The sequence below is a fragment of the Barbus barbus genome, assembly GCF_936440315.1.
Source record: "Barbus barbus genome assembly, chromosome: 18".
Taxonomy (NCBI): Eukaryota; Metazoa; Chordata; class Actinopteri; order Cypriniformes; family Cyprinidae; genus Barbus; species Barbus barbus.
Window position 1 is genome coordinate 27,533,285 of NC_136746.1, and position 18,858 is coordinate 27,552,142.

The window sequence follows — 18,858 nt, forward strand, 5'->3', positions numbered from 1 at the left end:
ACTAAATAAAAATATTTTGCAAGATAACCTCTGACAAGGCCATCGCTGATCATAAGTTATGACATTTTCAGTGAACTCCACGTAACTTTAGATATATCCAAATTTGTGCGCATTTAATGTAATATAACCATATTTTATAGTTAAGATACATTCGCGTATTTAAAAACCGAAGGTAGTGCGTGCGTAAAGCCGCAACAAATGACAAAAAGTTGCATTTCCATAAAAGACAAGCAAACCTCCGCTTAAAATATAACCAGAAACACTGAGAACTTACAGAGAAGGAGCTGATAGTGAAGTTCAGGATCCGCATATAAACAGGGAGCTCATGGGCCGAATCCAGTCAGGAATGCGACCAAAACTATTCCCAAATCCAACGGGGCACCAACGACAGGATCGCATGCCACTAGCGACCCATCGATAGTATCCGTGCGTGTTTGTGTAAATCCTTCCAGAAGAGGACAAAAAAAAAGAAATTACGCGTCCCAGAAACTTTTTTTCGTCCGTAAACCAAGTAGTTGTTGCTTCACCAGACGGCTCGTGCAAAACGCGCATCAGCCTTCAGCTACAAGAGATGCAACACTGCAACAAACACCGAATAAAACATCCATCCCAAAATACACATCCAGTGACATGAGCGCAGTCTCTGAGGATACTGGCTGTTCTCAGAGGCTTTGTCAGGTTTACACAGATTTTTTTCTCTCTCCTTCCAACCCCCTGAAGAAGTGTTACTCCCCCCTGAAACCCGAGACGTTTCCTGGCTGATAGTTTTTGGACTCGGTCTTTCTCCTCCAATCACAGACCTGGGAGCTGGAGCTCCCTCCGAGCAGTTCTGCGCAATCCTGCAAAGTTTGTCGGGAACTGGGGGTCTCCCTCCTCCCCTGCACGAGCTCCAGTGCTGCAGAATGCTATTCATTCACTGCAACAGCGCCACCTTGTGGCAGATCTGTCGGATTATCAACCCTTTGGGGGCCCCCAGAGACCCCAGGGCCTTTTAAATTGCATACATACTTGGGTCATGACACTTTCCATTTCATGGATTTGACATTTTAAAACATTCTGTCAGACAAAATGTCTGTAAAATAAATTGCATTGTGACGTCTTAAAGATTCATTACATGTCGAGATTATAAATCTCAGATGTATATATTGAGATTATTTAATGCAATAACAGGTCGAGAATTTAATGTTGATATTTTCACAAACATCCCGTTTTTAAAATCAGCGTAATCTGACCATTTAAGATCATCCACTGTGGACAAATCTAGCAAAACAGACATTAAAAATGTAGTCAAAAACAAATAATTCAGATTTTTAAAAAATGTTTTTGAAATAATTGTTACCAAGGCTGCATTTATTTGATCACAAATGCAGTAAAAAAAAAAAAAGTAAATATTATTTGAAATATAATCAGCGTATTAGAATGATTTCTGAAGGATCATGTGACACTGAAGACTGGAGTAATTATGCTGAAAATTCAGCTTTGATCACAGGAATAAATTACATTTATATTAAACAAATATTCAAATATAAAACAGTTATTTTAAACTGTAATAATATTTCACAATATTATTGTGTTATGAATTTTTAAAAAAATAAATGTCGCTTTTGTGAGCATAAGAGACTTCATTCAAAAACATTTTAAAAAAAATCTTAATTATCCCAAACTTTTGACCAGTAGTGTATACTTTTTACATTATCAGAAAAAAAAGTCTAAATGCCTCTAAACAAAGTCTAAAAAACTTCTGCGTGAAAAATAATTAAGTGGTTATTTTTTAAGTGGAATATTTGTACGATATTGTTAAAAAAAATGTCATATTTTTGTCTTGCTTTAAGCAGTGTAGCTATTTTTATTTTACTTAATTTTTTTATTTTATTGGATCCTGAAAGAAATAGGCACTATAAACTGTCTTTCATATGCAAAAGAGCAGTGTAAAGTTTGGTAAAAGGTGTGGAAAGACACGAGGGTGAGTAAATAATGACGGATTTGTAATTTCCTTTCATTTCTGTGTAAACTGCACTACATATCATCCATACTGTTGCATACGGAGCCCGTCATTTTCCCAGCATTACTAGCTGTGCCTGATAGACTCCCTCACGCAGCTCCCCCGTGGAGCCCTCTCTGTCCCAGCGCTCACACAGGGAGGCTCCCTAATCAATGACCCCTACATGTCAGAGACTGAGGGGCCCCCCTGCCGCGCTCCATACTCCCCTTCCAAACTGTCTTCTCCATTGGACAGGCTCTTTCACCGATCCGAAGGAGAAAGCTAAAGAGTTGCGGAGGAGAGCGGGATTAGGAGAGGAGGAGGGAACTGTGGCGAATATGCCTTTCCCTCTTGTTTTTCCTCTCTCCTCTCCACAAGGCTGCCCGAGCCTCCTGCTTTTTTTCCCCCTTCCTCATAAAAGAAACGTTCCCATTCACTCCGAACGAGCCAACTAATAAGGTTGTTAAAGAAAGCGGTGAATGGGGCCTTCGATCACGGCTTTTCTTTCTTTAGCCCAGATTCTCTCGCTCACTCATACACAGTGAAGCCATCACACACTCCCATAAAAGGTGACAGTTTGGATCGCAATGAGAGGGAAGCGGGGAAAGGAGGGGACAGGCCACAGGTTTAGGGGTGTGAAATAAAAGATGGACTATACAGTCTTTCACGCGCTTCCCCATCGCCTGTCCCGGCCAGATTTACATTGTTTTTATGGCTGTCTTACAGGCCTGCCACATTTAGCAAACACAATAGGACAGCTAGTGAGAGTCAGAGAGAAAAAGGCAGAACTGAAAGAGGTGGGTCACGTCACGCTGTTCTTCACTTTTCCTCCTCGTCCAGCTGAAGATGTCAGGATCTAACCAATGGTATAAATCACAAACAATATCCGATGAATTAAAATCTTAATAACTGGACTAACTCGTCTGCAAAAAGAGAAAAGATGCAAACAGTGTGGAAAAATATAGAGTAAGAACATGGCTGCATCCCAGAATTGAATACTAGTTTGCTACACATTAATGCAGCATGTTGTCACAAATCACCACATCATGTCGCACGCTACTGGAATCCTGTCATAAAACTATATTTGCATACTATGTACTGCTAATCCAAACACAGCCAATGTGTCTCAAATCGAAGAACATTTTAAATGCTATGCTATCGATGCAAACACACATGCTTTTTCAGCTTATAGGCTATTGGCCACAACCCTTGAACCAGGGTTATTATAATTAACTGAAATTAAAATTAAAACCATAAAAAATAATTTTTGTCATTTGAAATAAACATTAACTGAAATAAAATACAAAAACCTTTTTCTGCTAGTTGCCAAAGAAATATTTGTCATTTTCATTTAACTTGATTTCATTAAACTAAAACTGAAATAAAATAGTAAAAAAAAAGCTAGTAAAAAAAAAAAAAAAAATTTACTAAAACTTTAAACATGGCAAATACAAGAATTAAAAACTAATTCAAATTTTTAAATGTTTGAAACCTGTTCACAAACTGACATCTATCTCAGCAATTAAAGGGATAGTTCACCCAAAACTGAAAATTCTGTCATCAATTACTCACCCTCATGTCGTTCCAAACCCGTAACACCTTTGTTCATCTTCGGAATTTTTGATAAAATCCGAGAGCTCTCTGCCCTTCCATAGACAACAAGGTCCTACCATGATCTATGATCATAATGGTGGAGGACTGTCCCCAAAGAGAAGAAATCATTGAATAAAGTTGTTATTTTTGTTTTCTTTGTGCACAAAAAGTATTCTCGTAGCTTCGTAAAATTACGGTTGATGTCACATGGACCATTTTAACGATGTCCTTACTACGTTTCTGTGCATTGAACGTTGTAGGACCCTTGCTGTGTATGGAGGGGCAGAGAGCTCTCGGATTTCATCAAAAATATCTTAATTTGTGTTCTGAAGATGAAAGAAGGACTTACGGGTTTGGAACGACATGAGGGTGAGTAATTAATTTTCTGAGAAATTAATATATGCAGATTTGACAGAATTTTCAGAGTTTGGAGAGATATTTGATGACATAAAATCATAATATTTGTACACTGTAAAAAAAAAAAAATTGTTACCCCCGCTGGCTTAAAATTTTTAGTTTAGTCAACTAAAATATTCCAGTTGTCCCTTAAATTAACACTGAGTAACTTAAAATTTCAAGTTGACTAAACTAAAAATTTTAAGTCAGCGGGGGTAACAAATTATTTTAAGTTGAAATAACTATTTGAAATTTTTTTTTTTACAGTGTTAATAAAGAAGGTAATTGCAACTTCAAACTTTTTTCCAAATTTTCAGAATTGCGAGATGTAAACTCTAATTGATAGTGTTACGTCCGAGGACGTATTTAATGTGTTTTGTAATTGTGTATATGTGTGTGTTGATGTGGTTGTGTTTACTTTCTTTCTATCTATCCCGGACGAGCCCCCAGGAGGAGTTGAGAAAGAGACCAGGACCACTCTTCCTCTTCCTCCTGGTTGCCCAGACTCATTTGCTGTTCGATTTTGGTTGATTTAATTCTGAGTATGTGAACTCAGGACTTTGTTGTATTCTTAAGCAGAAAGAGAACTAAGGTTGTTTAAAACTATTTGATTATTATTGCTTTATGTTAACTGGGTTTAATAGTTTCTTCTTATGTTTTGCTTTATTTAAGGGAACATAAGGGGAGGGTGCCATTTTTGTTTGTACTTCTCTTTTCTCCTGGTTATGGGTAGATAGGAAGAATGTTTTATGTATTTTATTTTTGGTTTATCTCTTTCTAGGAAACTTATAAATATCTTCGGGTTAGTTAGTTTGGTTTTGTTTGTTATTTTGGCCTAGCTCTCCCCTGAAGTTTTAGAAGATAACGTTTTCTGTGAGATTATTTCTGTTTATTTTTTCTTTAAAGATATTAATTTGAATTGGTGTTTGTGTTGATTTGATTCTGGGACAGGAGGTTGGATGCCCTGGTTCTCTCTCCAAGGTTTTTTTTTTAATACAAGTTGATATCTCACAATTCTGAAAACTTGGGGAAAAACTGTGAGATATAAATTCCGAATTGTGGCAAAAAAGTCCAACTTGTGAGATAAAATGTTGCAACTGCCTTTTTTCTTTTTTATTCCCAAGCGGAAACAGGCTTCCAAACAATACTGACTACACGAATAGAATGAATTTCAGTGTGAATCATCCTTAAAACCCTATGATGTCAATTGTTCAATTGAATACAACTATTTACAAAGAACTGTTTAACAAACAGTTCTGTTCATGATCCATGAATACAGTTAGTACAAGTATGCAATTTGGAAAGCAGCTCATGACGTAGCAGTGTAAACACACAGTCACAAACACTGGTCATTTATTTAGTCAATCAGAACACAGCTAATGGACTTGAGTATGAGAACAGCCTCCTAACGGATGCTTAACGTTCATTACAGCTCAGTCCTGCTGTTATGCTAATGTTGAGTGATTTCAGCGAGGCCGTCGACACTACGCTGTTATTTTACCTCCAAAGGGAGTCACGTGACCAGCCTGCTGTGTGCTGCCCTTCTGTCTATTGACAGCAAGTTATGATTTATGCCAGACAATTGTTTGGTCAGCTTTTGGTTTATAAACAATCTTACCAAAATGCAGAGTTTGTTTTACTCGGAGAGGAGACGAAAAGAAAAACTATTCACATGGGGAACAAACACTCACTCCCCACGTCACTAATGGCAAGAATAGGGCAAGAATTCTTAGAAAAACATGATGTCACGTATCATCTCCCTGGCAACCTGCATGAGAATAAATATTCATTATGAACATTAAGAAAACACTTTAAACAGCGTTTAGTGCAATTTGACTTCAGGTGTGCCAAATACTTTAACTACTCCTAAATTATAGAGAACTAAATAATTGTAGGATAATGTCTGCGTAGGTGTTCTTTGCCATGCATTAACATGTTTGTGTAATAATCCACTTGTAATGACACATACGAAAGTCAACCATGCACAAGTACTATAGTTAGTCCTGATCCTTACTTAGTATAGAAGACCTCAATAAGAACAGAAAAGCTTTTAAACTAGATAAAGGTAATGTGAGTGATTCTTACACATGCAAAACTCACTGCCATGATGCTATTTACTATGTGGTTGTTTACTGGCCCACAAGCAGATAGTGTCATTATTACTTGGTAACAAACCTGCAAGTAATTTTTGGAAGAATACCAAAAAATGTATGATTATGACAGGTTGTAAAAAATATTAATTATAAAAAATTTAGGGATGCTTCTCACAATAAGTAAAATAAAATAAACAAACATAAAAAATCCTTTTGATTGGATTTTATTTATTTTATTTTATTGCAATGTGTGGAATTTAATTTAATTTAATTTAATTTAATTTAATTTAATTTAATTTAATTTAATTTAATTTAATTTAATTTAATTTAATTTAATTTAATTTAATTTAATTTAATTTAATTTAATTTAATTTAATTTAATTTTACATTTTACTTAATTAAATCTCAAACCTACAAAGAATTTTGAGAGCATCTGCAATGTTTGGAAACTACTGAATACCAAACAGTATGATTATAGCAGATTTCAAAAACATTAAATTATTATCTTTATGGATGTGTCTTAAAAGGAAAAGGAAAGAAAGAAAGAAAGAAAGAAAGAAAGAAAGAAAGAAAGAAAGAAAGAAAGAAAGAAAGAAAGAAAGAAAGAAAGAAAGAAATCTTATCAAACTCTCTTTTCTTAAATTCTTACAAAACTCCCAGGCATGCTGTTTTTTGCTGTGGCTGCTCACTGGCCTGAAAATGGTCCTGCATCAAGCCTTTAATATCTTGATAGTGCCATTAGCTGAATGGCTTGGGATCAAACCTACAAGGAAAACTATATTTTTAAATGGTTGTGGTTCACCAGTGTCACTTACTGTAAGTAAGAGGTGGAAAACTGTGTGAATATGAATTTTGGTCTTTTATATGTATATGAATGATAAAGCCAGTTAAGGAGCTTGTGGTGCTCCTGACTGTGAGATTGGCACTTTTGGACAGCAAGCGTTAGCAGTAAATGTCCCTGTGGTGCAGCTTTAGTGATGCCATTAATGGTTGTGGTGACGATCTCAAACTGTGGTCTATCAAGCGTTATATGCCGCTTCCTTGTGGATACAGTAGGCAGAACAAAACCAGAGTTTAGAGTTTAACTACCAGTTAGGAACCAAAAAACACAGTCATTTAAGAAGTACAATAAATTAGAGCGCAAAGATAATGTAACAGACTTTAATAAGCTACAGATTACAAAGATCACACAGGTTCTCAGAGGAAGTAACAATGCTTTTCTAAAATATAAATATAACTGCAGAACAACTATAACTACTAGAAATTTTTTTTAAATCATGGCGTTTCTTTTCCTTTCAAACACCTTTAAAGGAATAAACAGAGATCTCATCATGATTTTTCCAATCAAATGCATTGAGCTGTTTGATTCGGATCACCAGCCAAGACTATACTAACAGCGATGAGTTGAGAAACCAACCCTGTTCATTCCAGGAATGATCTGTGGTTTACAATGCAATGCAAGATCTTGGTTTGCCCATAAATCTAAAAACTGAACTAGACTCAGGTGAACCTTTGCATTTCAGTATTTTTGTCTTTCAAGTATCAATTACCACTAGTTTGTTTTGTAAACAGTGATATATATGCAGAATATAGTTGCACAATGCTGCATTAATGCAACAAAATAAAATAATTTTAAAATGTACTAAATTAAAGATATTCCGTTTGGTTTTTATATTTTCTGAAGAAAATGTGAATTTGAGTTGTCACATACAGCACAGATCAGTGCAAAATATGTACAATTCTTCTAGTTTTTGCATAAAAGGTTTCGAAAAGGTACTTATAATACATTAATATAGTCCCTAATAATATATGCAGATTTTTAGGCTGATCAGGGCCCAAATGAGAAATCAAACACTTACACTCGTTGCAGAAGTCTAGTGACAGGCATGCAAAATATTCCAGGCACTCCAGAGAGCAGCGGCCCAGACATCTGAAGAATCTGGACACTTCACCAACACACACACAGAGAGAGAGAGTTCTAGGGCTGGATGAGAAGACTGCAGGGAAGAGACACACTGGGTGGAAGGATGAGGGACTGTTAATGCACGGAGATGACAGGAAAGGCCAGGGGTTAAGAACCCTCATCGCTACAAATCACCGAAGACTGACATTTATGAGCCATTTAAGACAAAGACTTAATTATCATGACTCATTATCATGCTATTCTAAAGAATACACTGTCCCACGGTTTTATGATTGTAGGTGTAAGTTACCGCAAAAAGATTTCTTTAATCGGTGTGATGAAAATGTATGATTCTGCTAATTTATAACACTCAAAACATGACACGGCTTCAAACAGTCTCTTAATTATGGTTGCTGAAGTTGCTAAAAGTTTTCACAGTCTGATCCGACAGGACAACCACAAAAACTGTTTGTACTCTTGTTCTTGAAGGAATAGTTCTCTCCTAAAAATGAAAATTATGTCTTTGTTTACTCTGTCATGTCTGTCCAAACCCATATGCTGTTGTTTTAATCTGTGGAGCACAAAAGGACAATTCTGAAGTTATTTTCTATGCGACAGTTCATAGTGACCACAATTGTCAAACAAAACACATCATAAAATAAGTCCATATGCCTTCTGAAGTCATAAATTAGCGTGTGTGAGAAACAGATTGAAATTTGGGTCATTGCTCTTTAAAATCCTCCCGCTGAAGCTTTGAAATGTCATTTGCATTCGCATTTGGGCTTGTTAAGACTTGTCTTCTTAGTTCATTCATGTTATAAAAAGTACAGTAAAAATTTGAAATATTTGTACAATTTAAAATAGCTGCTTCCTATTAGAATATAATGTAAAATGTCATTTATTCCTGTGATGCAAAGCTGAATTTTCAGCATCATTATTTCAATCTTCAGTGTCAAATCATCCTTCAGAAATCATTCTAATATGCTAATTTGCTGCGCAAGAAATATGATGCATTTTTAAAGGATTCTTTGATGAATTCAAAAGAATGGCATTTATTGGAAATTGAAATCTTTTGTAATGTTATGTGTCTTTTCTGTCACCGTTGATTAATCTAATGCATCCTTGATGAATAAAAGTATGCATTTACCACTGACTCCAAAACTTTGGATGGTAGTGTATATATATGAAACCAGAAACCCATAATGGACTTCAGAAAGTTTTTGGTGCATCTCCAAAGAACCATGACAAACTCAAAAACCATATCAAATGAAACTGACTCTTATAGGAAGGGGTTTTTTTTTTTAGAGCTGTGGAGGTGATTATCTTAGACCTCGGAAGATTCAGACTGAGAAGGAATCTGGATAAATTCACAGTGGCTGTTCCTCCAGTCTATCACTGCATCCTCTCTTCATACAAACCAACATGTTTCCACAGTCAACTTATATGGTTCATATTAAGACCCAGGGCGTATGTGCACGCACACACACATCTTTTCACATTTGTTTCATATTCCACTCAGGATATGAGTCATCTACCTCTGATCTTTTAATTATAACATGGCAAAAATACATCGCAAGAAAAAGAAAATCCCCCCGGACTTTTAGGAAGTCTGGGGCCTCGAAAGTGCTGAAATGATGACAATTAAACTCAAAGGCTGATGAAGCTGTGCTATCAAGGTGTTGAAGTGCATTTTAACAATCTAGCCGTACTGAAATCTTCACATGTGGGAGAAGTAGTGGCCAAGACAAGCTAATTACTACAACAACAACAACAGTGAAGAAAGTGACTGGACATTTATACAGCTGCTTTTATTCAAAATGAAGCTATTAAAAGAATAGTTCACCCAAACATGAACATTTGCTGATAATTTACTCATTCTCAGGCCATCCAAGATGTAGATGAGTTTGTTTCTTCATCAGATTTGGAGAAATGTAGCATCACTTGCTCACCGATAGATCCTCAGCAGTGAATGGGTGCCGTCAGAATGGGAGTCCAAACAGCTGATAAAAACATAATAATTCAAGTAGTGGCTGGAGTGGTGTGGACTACTTGTGGATAATTGTGATGTTTTTATCAGCTGTTTGGACTCTCATTCTGACGGCACCCATTCACTGCAAAGGATCCATTGCTGAGCAAGTGATGGAATGCTTAAATTTCTCTAAATCTGGTTTGATGAAGAAACAAACTCATCTTGGTTATCCTGAGGTTGAGTACATTTTCAGCGAATTTTCATTTTTGGATGAACGCTTCCTGAAATATGTATGACTAATCATAGTTTTTGTATATTTAAAAAACCGACAGTCCATCATAATGCAAATAAAATCTTATTGAGGTAGAAACACACAGCTATGTCTGCTAATGTCTGTGTATGTGTTGACCACAGGTTAAGCATTTGTGCTGACCGAGCGACTCCATGAACTCATTCCGTCTGGACAAGCAGGAAACGTGGTTAAACTTTAGCACTAAAACTGTCACAAACAGGCCTCGACACAAACCCCAAACACTCCCCATGTGTCATTAGCAGGATAATTATTCAGTGGAGACACAAACTGTTTTTATAGCATTTATTTAGTTACATTGTGACGATCCGAAACAAAGTCAAACGCAACATGTACTGTTCCTCAGTGACAAAAACACCGACAAATGAATCCTGACAGCGAAAGATATCAAAGGACATAGTGTTGCTAAATATGCATGCTTTGCTGGAAAAAGTCCTCAACCTCAAATATAAGACTCTTACGGTACTTGGGTTTGGTAAGATTTGTATTGTTTTAGAAAGAAGTCATTTATTTATTCTCACCAAAATGGTCAATTTATTTAATAAAAAAAAAGAGTAAAATGGTGAAATATAATTATCAATTTAAATGACCATTTTCTATTTGAATATATTTTAAGATGTAATTTATTCCTGTGATGAAAAGCTGAGTTTTCAGCATCATTACTCCAGTCTCTAGTGTCACATGATCCTTCAGAAATCATTCTAATATTCTGCTTCTAATCTGCTGCATAAGAAACATTTCTTATAACTATTAAAGTTAAAACAGTGCTGCTTCATATTTTTTGGAAACCATGATCATTTTTTTCAGGATATTGAGAATAGAAAATTTGGTCACACATTATTTTACGGTACAATTAGGCATTAATATGTGTTTTATAAGTACTAATAAACAGCCAATATGCTAGTAATATGTATGCAGTGTATGAGTTAATATTGGTCTTTGTTCCCGTTATATTCTACCAGTCGCTCTTATCTTTCATGATGTTCACACTCATCTCTCTTCTGTCTAAACGCGGCCCTCTTCAGTCGTCTTTCATCTGGAGATGCATAAAGGCTTGGAGAAGTCTCGGCGAGACACTAGAGAATGTGAAGTAGTGGAAAACAGGAGAAGTAGGAGGGAAGACTAAAGAAAGAGGTTTATGATGAACCTCTTGAGTTGTGTGTTGACAAAGCCATGGATTGTATTGTGACAGCACCTGGCTGCACCTCAGTGAGGAGACAAACGACTAGACACAAGATACTGCTGCTGTTACCTCATTAAAACACAGTGAAGAGAGTCCCAGAACAGAGAACCTGGATTCCCTCTGCTGTAGATACAGGGAGAGTTCATTCTGTCATCATTTATTCACCCTCATGTGGTTCCAAAACTGCCCGACTTTCTTCCTTCTGTGGAACAGAAAAGCAAATATTTAGTAGAATGTTCAAGATGCTGTTTATTAAACAAAAGCAGAAAGTGACAAGGTGTTGTGAAGCCCATGTAACCTAAAATATTTACTTGAAATACCTCCAGAGATTATAATATTTTAGTGATAATTAGTTAATATTAGTTCATATCAGTTAATATATCAGTAATTTAACAGCATGTTTTGCCATGTTCAGCACGGTTCACTGATGTCAGTTAATGGTCACATCACATGCAGGTAAACAAATAAAATACATTTTTATTTAATTTATGATATAATTATTAGCTTTTCATCGACTGAAAAACCTAATGCAGTTCCATAAATGTACCTTAAATGAATAGTGCACTATTTCTATAGTCTTCTGAAATCATAATTGCTTCTATGAGAAATGAAATACAATTTAAAACAATCTTTACTAAATTTCAATGACATTTTTTCCCATTTGTTAGAAAGAAGAAAGGTTTGCTTGTTTTCTTTCTTATACATTACTACTCAAAAGTTTGGACACACTTGATTATAGGGGCCAAGGCGTATCCGTTGGTGATCTTTTTCTTCTTCCGCTCTTGAGTCTATGGCAGCCCATGGAACCGCTTGCGGGAAAGTTTTGAAATTTGGCACACTGATAGAAGACTGTCTCAACATTAACCATAGCAAATTTGGAGTCTCTAACTCAAACTCTCTAGCATCACCACTTGTCCAAAATTTCACACGCATTTATGCTGATAAATGTATGTTTTAAATGTGAAAAAGTATAAAAGTTTTATGAGAGTATCAGCAGGTACCTTCTTGAGCCACGGCACAACATTCAGGTAAAATGGACCAATATCAAAAGAGAACACCACAGATAAATTGACACTATTGTCTTTAGTGTGCCATAGCAACACCATAAATGTATTTCATTAAATAGAAAGTTGAATCAATATTTACAGCTGTATATATAGAGTAAATGAGGCACAAATCTGTAAATAAATCTTCTGTTCCAGAGTCTTACACATTATTAATATTGTTATTATTGTTAAGTCTTATTTAAATGTTTCTGTTCTCGTGTCAGATATGTATGCATGTATGTACCAAGAGCTTCTTAAAAACCACAACAAATTCCTCGTGTGTTTGCGCACACTTGGCGAATAAAGCTGATTCTGATTCTGATTAAAAATGAACTGATCATGCTGTATAGATGTGTGTTTCTGTGCATTGGTGTCTTTTGTGTGCCATGTACTGTATGTGTGTATGCTTGTATTTTTTTGCATGGATACATATCTACAGTAGGCCTATAAGCCTATTTTCACCCTCAATTTCTGTGTAAAATTGTGTGTGTATGCAGCCCATTTTACTGATATCGTTCTTACCCTTTCTCTTCTCGTCTCTCTGTTTCCTTTATTTGCCTATCCTCCTGCCATTAAAGACTGTAAAGATGTTGCATGGATATATATCTATGCCTATAAACCTGTTTCTGTCTAAAAGTGTTTGTGTATGTGTGTGTGTGTGTGTGTGTGTGTGCAGCGCATTTTAGCTGAAAATTGTGGCCCATTTTAGCTTAACCAGCCATTTCCTAAAATGACCTTTTTCACAAAAATCTATGTTTCTTTTATAAATTAAGTTTATTTTAATTAATTTGAAAGAGCATGTCAAAACATTGTTCATAAACCTTTGCTTTGTTGGTAAGCTTACTTATAATTGCTTTAATACCCTTATTATTATGATTAATGAAATGTTCTATGTCAGGCTCAATTACCTTACAATTTCTCTGACAAGCTTCATGTAACACTCTACCCTGCCCGCCTTAAAAACTCAGACCAGTAAAAATCATTGTTACGTGTCAACAAGTGTTGAAGCAACAATGCAAGATCAGTTATTGTGATTTTCTGTAAAAATGTAAAGAGATATGATGCTACAACTATATTTAGCCCATTTTAGCTGACTTCACCCTACATTTCAAAATGAATATTGCTACCCATATGCTTCCATAGTTTCGTGATATAAGAGTGTCACATTTTTGGTAACTACAAATTTCCATTCTTAAATGTGCTCTTCCATAGTATTGATGAGTTAATGTAAAATGTGGAAAGTAGTTATAAAAATGAGAACATTTGTCTAGACAATTGACTAACCATGTACTCAGAAAGTATCCAATATCCATGTTGTTTACACACGCTCCAGTTTTCTTTGAGAAACAGTTTTTACAGACGTTCCTCAAATTTTCCACTTCCATTTGTGCCTAAGTTTGAGTCAAACAAAACACCCCCATGTCAGGTAACTTCAGAAGCAGAGCACCAGCGATCACTTAATCTGGATTAAGAGGAGATTTCTCCTTCTCGTCGGAGGAGTGGAAAGAGGAGGTGGAAAAATGAGGGCTTTGGAAGATTTATTGGCAGTGTTTGCTCATTTCATGCTCGCCACGCTCAGAGGAGGGAGGTGTGGAGAGATGCGCACTAGTTTGTTTTCACACACATGCTCGTACGCATCAGTCCCAGCCTATTTCACACAACCTCCCTGTACAAAGGCCAGGAATTTCAGTTAATGCTCGCTACTGTATCTGACGGGGCCGCCTCCACCCTTTGATTAAAGCACGGGTTGGGTTTGAGTCGGACGTCAGGTCACGGCATGCAAGTCTGCAGGTGAACGAATGACAGATTTACATTGTTGTCTTCCCCTCTGCTCTACTTTCTGCCCGCCTAATGACTCGATTATGCAATGCCAGCTTCACCTGCGGCGAGTGGAAGCGTGTTCAAACGTCTGCAGTGATGTTGTTGGCACACAATGATCCCCCCTCTGGTCTTCACTAAATTTATGCCAGCTTGTTTGAAAACACTGTGGGTAAAGTTATACTTAATGACTTTATCAGCAAGTAAGAACGAAAGGAGGATTTGCACACTAAAGTTCCTTGGAGAAAGAATCACCGTGTGACCATTAATTGACATGAAAGTGCAGACGAGGAGGAAATTGACAACACAAACCCTGTAGCCTACAAATAAAGCCATCAAACTCGGACTGCAACACATATTAGCAAAAAACAGCACCGTCATTGCATACAATTTCAGGCAGACTGATGAAAGCAGAAGCCGGTCAAACCAGATTTCACACCTGTATATTCCAGAAATATAGTAAGTGTAAATAAATTAAAAATATCTGCACTACTGCTCAAAGATCTTTTTAAAGGAAATTAATACTTTTATTCAGAAAGAATGCAATTCATTTAAAAGTGACAGAAAAGACTATTCAATTTTTTTTAACATTATATTCATGTATCATGGTTTCCACAAAACAGTTTTTAAAATGGTTAATAATAAAAAATTTAGTAGAAGGATCATTTGACACTGAAGACTGGAGTAATGATGCTGAAAATGCAGCTTTGCATCACAGAAATAAATTATAGTTTTAAATAAATTCACATAGAAAACAGTTCTATAATAATATTTCAGAATTTTACTATTTGTTTTATATTTCCGAACAAATAAATGCAGCATTGATGAGCATAAGAGATTTCTTTCAAAAACATAAAAAATCTTACCAATCTCAAACTTTTTTACAGTAGTATATATATATATTTTTTAATAAATTCATTAAATGATGCCTAATTGGTAAATTCAGACAGGCTGTAATTTCTGGAAAACATCAGCATCAATTTATGATGGAAAAATCAAGATCTAATTGTGCTCGATCTAAAGAAACAAACTCCTGCAGAGTCCAGATGGGATGTTGGAAATGGTTGCCTTGTGCCGAAGGCCAGAATCAAACCCAACACTCTCTCACACACACACACACACACCATTCATCCCACCCAGTGAGAGCCATCACTCCTCCAGTGAGTCAGAGTAATTTACTGTGACAACACACAACTGGCCACACCAGTGGGCCACCATGAACACATTATACAGAGACGGAGAGAGTGAGAAGTGAAAACACACAGACAGAGAGATGGAGAAAAGCATTTCAGAGAGATATTGTTCAATTCTTGTGGAATGTTTTGATTTTTGGACTCAGTTAGGCCCTGTTGATATATGCCATGGTATATTAAAACACATTTTCAGTGACCCACAGTTTGCTTCAGAATATAGTTAATATATGGGACATTATTTCAATGATGTCACTCTTACAAAAATTTTAATTGCTAGATGTAAAGTTAGAACAGACTGGTGTAAATGGCCAGACTGGTATAAATATAAATTATATAGATTTTTTTTTTCAGCTTTATTATATCTGTGCGTACTCTCCTGCTTGGTTGAGAGAAATCTTCTGGCAAAGACTTGGAGCGTAGTTAAATACCATATTTGATTTTATATTTATGGTTATAAACAAACACCAATACAAGTTAGTGCTAGTTCCCATGAAGAGAAGACTCAGTATCAGGGTCTATATCGAAGTACCATGGTTCTACCATCTAATATCACTACAGTGCTTTTTTGTGAGGGGTGTGAGGAAAAGATAGAGGTGGAAGTTTATAGTAGAATGACGAACATGTGACTGTAACTCAGAATGTAAACAGCTATCAATCAAAGCCTCCGCTTCCACAAATGGAGACGCCGAACTGAAGCGTCTGATATTCCAGAAGCAAATAATCAGTTTGTTTTCCATTAGTCTTCAGAATTAAGGCTGTAAAAGTGTCAAGTTTTCTCACCTCAGGAGCCAGAGGAGGGTTGAAAATTCACACATGGATGCTTGGGAAACTCGTCCTGTAATTTTCTCCATCAACCCCCACAGCCTCAAATAAAAAATTATTATTTTTTTTTTTTAAAAGACAAACCCTCACTACATATTCTCACAACTAAATGCTAGCTGTGTAAATATCCTGAAACTTGTTTTTTTTTTTTTTTCATATTTTTACAGTAAAATTTCAATTTGAAACAGTTAATAATAATAATAATAATACTGAAAATATTTGTAATATTTTTATACCAAAAAATCTTTTTGAAGTGTATAAAAAGTCAAACATTTGTGAACATTACAGCAATCAGAACTGAATTGAATTTAAAAATGTAATGATGAAAAATCCTGACTGGTTCAACAAATAGGATTTCTATTTACAATATAATTTTCAGGATTTCTTTGCCTTTGTTGTAAACATGTTTTTCTAAGATTCACTCAGTTTGATCATTTTAATAGGACAAACCTGTAAAAAAAAATAACCGCAATCTCTATACATTTTGCTTTTTTTAACTACTCACACACCATTGAGTCAAAATCATGTTTACTTCTAACTCCTCATTTCCTAAACATTCTGGCACCATCCAATCAGATCTGGAATTGCTCTCTAAAGTGAAAAAAAATCCTGATTACAAGATCATCACAATCTGTCATTGTAACAGAGTAGATTAGGATGAACTCCATCGACTCTCTTTGCCTTTTACTCGTTGCTGTTGCTAAAACACAAGACTTTGACTAACGTATGAGCTCTGTGTCCCTTTGAGAGTTTCGAAAACATTTGACCCCCAAAAGTTCAGCAGAATTTCCCAACTCTGCACCTGGATACCCAAAGAGTTGTGGGAATGTCTCAGCAAGTGCGTCCTTACGAGAAGAAAACTAAAAATGCTTTATGTTGACAGGGACAGATAATGCAATTGTTCAAGTAAAAATTATTCCACAAACATGTAATGGAACAAAGTGGTCATACTTCAATTGCACTTTCCTAGCATTCTAATAAATGACTCCATGATCTTATCTTAGTTTTTTCTGCTTTAGCACACGTCGATTTCACAATAGCACCGGGCATGACCCCATCACGATAATGTGGGATTGTGTTTTTTGTGTGTATTTCGGTGAGCCATCCATCTGTGTGCCAGCTTGTCTGGTCCGTGGGTGATGTGCTCCTGCAGAGCCAGTTTCTGCTGGGAGTGTTGGACCATGTGGTTTGGTCTCAAAAGGGAAGGCTGGAGTCTTGGTGAGACCACCAAGCCGTGAACATCAGGACTGTCACACCAAGTCTATCCGATGGACATCCATACATTTAACAGTTTAGAATAGATAAAAAAAAGAAAGATACATTAATAGACAAACACACATACTACCGGTCAAAAGTTTGGAATAATTATTGTTTAATGTTTTTGACAGAGGTCTGCTATCTTCACCAAAGCTGCATTTATTTAATTAAAAAGTGAAAACAGCAATGTTGGGAAATATTTTATATTTTTTAAAATGTAATTTATTCCTGTGGTGCCAAACTGAATTTTCAGCCTCATTACTCCAGTCTTCGGTGTCACATGATCCTTCAGAAATCATGCTGATTTGCTGCTCAGTTAATGAAAACATTCAATACAACTGCTTAATATTTTGGCTATTTTCTTCAGTATCCTTTGATGAATTAAGGTTCAAAGGAGCAGCATTTATTTGAAATAGAAATCATTTGTAGCATCATAAAAATCTATAAGGCCTGGGGGACACTTTAGCAGTCACTGGATATTGATAAGGACATGTCCCTAGCATCCCTACTAAATTATTCAACCTTTGTATCTTTACTGTCACTTGTGATCAATTTAATTTGTCTTTGCTATAATGTTAATTTCTCCAAAATAATAATAATAATATTTTTTTCCCCAAACTTTTGAATGGTAGTGTTATTAGTATATCATGGTTCTCACTAAAATATTAAGCAGCAAAAACAATGTGACTCAGTAATCAACTTCAAACATAAAAATATTGCAACCTTTAACTATATTTTCAAATCTTTATGTTTAGAGTTCAAACTATATATTCAGGATTTACATTTATATATTAAGAGTTACAACTATAGTTTTACTTATTCGGGATTTATAACCATATATTCAGATGATTAGTTCCTGTTAAAGACGTTTCTTCTGCTCATCAATGCTGTATCTATTTGATCAAAAATACAGAAAAAAATGTTATTTTGTGAAATATTATTGCAATTTAAAATAACAGTTTTCTATTTTAATATACTTTGAAATGGAATTTATTTCTGTGATGCAGCGCTGAATTTTCAGCATCATTACTCCAGTCTTCAGTGTCACATGATCCTTCAGAAATCATTCTAAGATGCTGATTTATAATCAGTGTTGGAAACTGTTGTGCTGCTTCATATTTTTTTTCGGGGACCTGTGATATATATATATATTTTTAGGATTCTCTGATTAATAAAAAAGTTAAAAAGAACAGCATTTATTTAAAAAAATAAATGTTGTGTTACAATATACAATGCTATTCAAAAGTTTGGGGTCAGTGCATTTTTTCTTTTTTAAATAAATTAATACTTTTAT

The 18,858-nt window shown here is 35.5% G+C and overlaps 1 protein-coding gene across 2 annotated transcripts in view; it reads right to left on the reverse strand.

Moving 5' to 3' along the window:
- LOC306884603 (fibroblast growth factor receptor 2-like) overlaps positions 1-812 on the reverse strand; it is a 46,987-nt gene extending 46,175 nt beyond the window's left edge. For both annotated transcript variants that reach the window (XM_079440602.1, XM_079440603.1), the window contains exon 1: positions 275-812. The gene's annotated coding sequence lies outside the window, so the exon portion shown is untranslated. The remainder of the gene's footprint in view (positions 1-274) is intronic.
- Between the last annotated feature and the right edge of the window lie 18,046 nt (positions 813-18,858).